The following is a 2,081-nucleotide window of genomic DNA, read 5'->3' as shown; positions in this document are numbered from 1 at the left end:
TCCTGCTGTTCACAAAACAGCTTCTGTCTCCTTTTAATAGTTTTATTTTTAGGCTTCTCATACTTAAATCTCTCTTTTTCCTTATGTAAGGTGCTTGGGAAGGGCTGCAGCATCAAACAATAATTACATCAGAGAAAATTCAGAATCTATGGTATTAAAATGAGTCTGCTCCTGACGAGTGAATGAATGTAGGGAGTGAGGGGATACAGTGTTATCAAGGAGAGCACCCAACTGACAGCATAACGGGGTGGGGCTGGGAGCACCCACCTTCAGATGTCGGCAATCTCAGCTTGGATCACATCAGAACCTGCCTGCACTAGCATGGTCGAAACTTAGATGAACATTCACGCGGTGCTATCGGCATCTACACGCCTCTCCCTATGAGTAAGCTTGAGGTAGGCTTAAAACACAGTTTTTCCATCCTCTTAATGCCTCTGGATTAGCTAAATTGCATGTGCCTATAGCTATCGCTTCGCCTCAGCTAAGGATCAAGCATGGATGCACCACCGTGACCACCATTAGTCCGTTTACAATAGAAGTGGGAGAAGAAAGAAGGCCTATCCACTTTGTCCAGTCTGTGTTTCTGAAGATATAGGTACCTGCCCCAAGCAGCCTTCCAACACCTGTATAAATTACCCACCACAACCTGTGCTGCAGGTTTGTGTTAAAGTTTCCACTCAGCCCAACACGACTCTGAATCTTGGACTACGTCTAGGTACGGCCACTGTCAGAGTGTGAAAGGAAGCCACTGGTGACAGTCTCCAAGCATCTCGGTTGCATTTTCCAACAAGTAATCAGAGAAGGCTGAGTTTGATCCTCCACTCGTGGAGGCCATGTGAAAATCAGTGATGACCAGGGCTACTATGGGTGACCAGAAATTTATGGAAATACCAGAAAAACGTTTTTCTCTCTAAAAGAGAGCACCGAGTGCCTTCCAGTGGGCTCCAAGTAGATACAGAAGAATGCTGACAGGTATTAGTGGGACTATCAGTCATGCAATGCCTAAAACCAGGTTGTGGTGAAGAGTAGGTGTACAGAGTGAGCTCACACATAGTGCATACAAGTTTTGTAGGGATAACAAGTTTATCGAATACATATATTTTCCCCATATGGGTTCCCAGCTGTACTTCGTTGCTGTCTTGGCTGAGACCAACTTGCTAAAAACATCAGTAATGTCAAAATCCAGGATTTTCCTAATTAGATGTGACCTTTGAAAGGTACTGCTGAAGGCTGAAAGCTCACCTGCTTCTGTGGGCTTGCCACTGCCCGACAGGAGGGCACCAGACTACCTGCATCTGTGTTTTCATTTGCTGCCTTTTAGCTCGCGTTTGTACTACCAAGGTGAAGGAAAAGAGGCTCACAGAAGAGAAGGATGATGAGGAGGGCAAACCTGTGAAGTACCTGCTAGTCGTTCCACAGCTTCAGCGCCTGTCCTCTGCCTGGCATTGGAGACCCTTCGCTTTGCTTTTCCTGCTCCTCTTCATGCCCATCCAGCCCTTCGGTCCTCCTGTTGAGAGACACCTTTGAGGGGCCAGGCTGTCTCAACATGGAACTGGCCACCAGAAGAGTTTACAACACAAGCAAGCTGTCCTAAGCCATATGGTTGGTGTCTTCCTGGGAAACTGGAGAAGAAACTTCCAAAATTTAAAAGATAGATTAAAAAAAAGTTCTTGAAATCTGTGCAGTTCCTCTGCAGCTTGGGGGTTTTATACTCAGTTTTTCAGGAGAGCCACAGTGAAATGAACACTAAAACCCTCTGAAGTCCTGTAGACATCAAGCACTTCTCTCCCATGGCTTCCTTCAAAAGTCCTCATCACAAACAACAGACGGACAAGCTCTAGCATATTTCATTCATTCCTCTGCCTTCTTTCGGTTGCTTGGGTTTTCTGTGCGTGCATTTGGGTTTTTTTAAAGTAAGAGATAGCCTTTCTTCTGGGATTTACAGCCTGATTTTGTAATAATTAGGCAAAGTAAATCATGTGGAGATTTTTTATGATCTGCTTTAAATGTAGAGTTTTGGAAAGCAGACAATGAAATTACTATTATTTTGCTGCACAGCTGTGCTAAAGCACAGGGGAAAG

The sequence above is a fragment of the Buceros rhinoceros genome, unplaced genomic scaffold (assembly GCF_000710305.1).
Source record: "Buceros rhinoceros silvestris isolate BGI_N320 unplaced genomic scaffold, ASM71030v1 scaffold16723, whole genome shotgun sequence".
Taxonomy (NCBI): domain Eukaryota; kingdom Metazoa; phylum Chordata; class Aves; order Bucerotiformes; family Bucerotidae; genus Buceros; species Buceros rhinoceros.
This window is presented reverse-complemented; position numbering follows the sequence as displayed.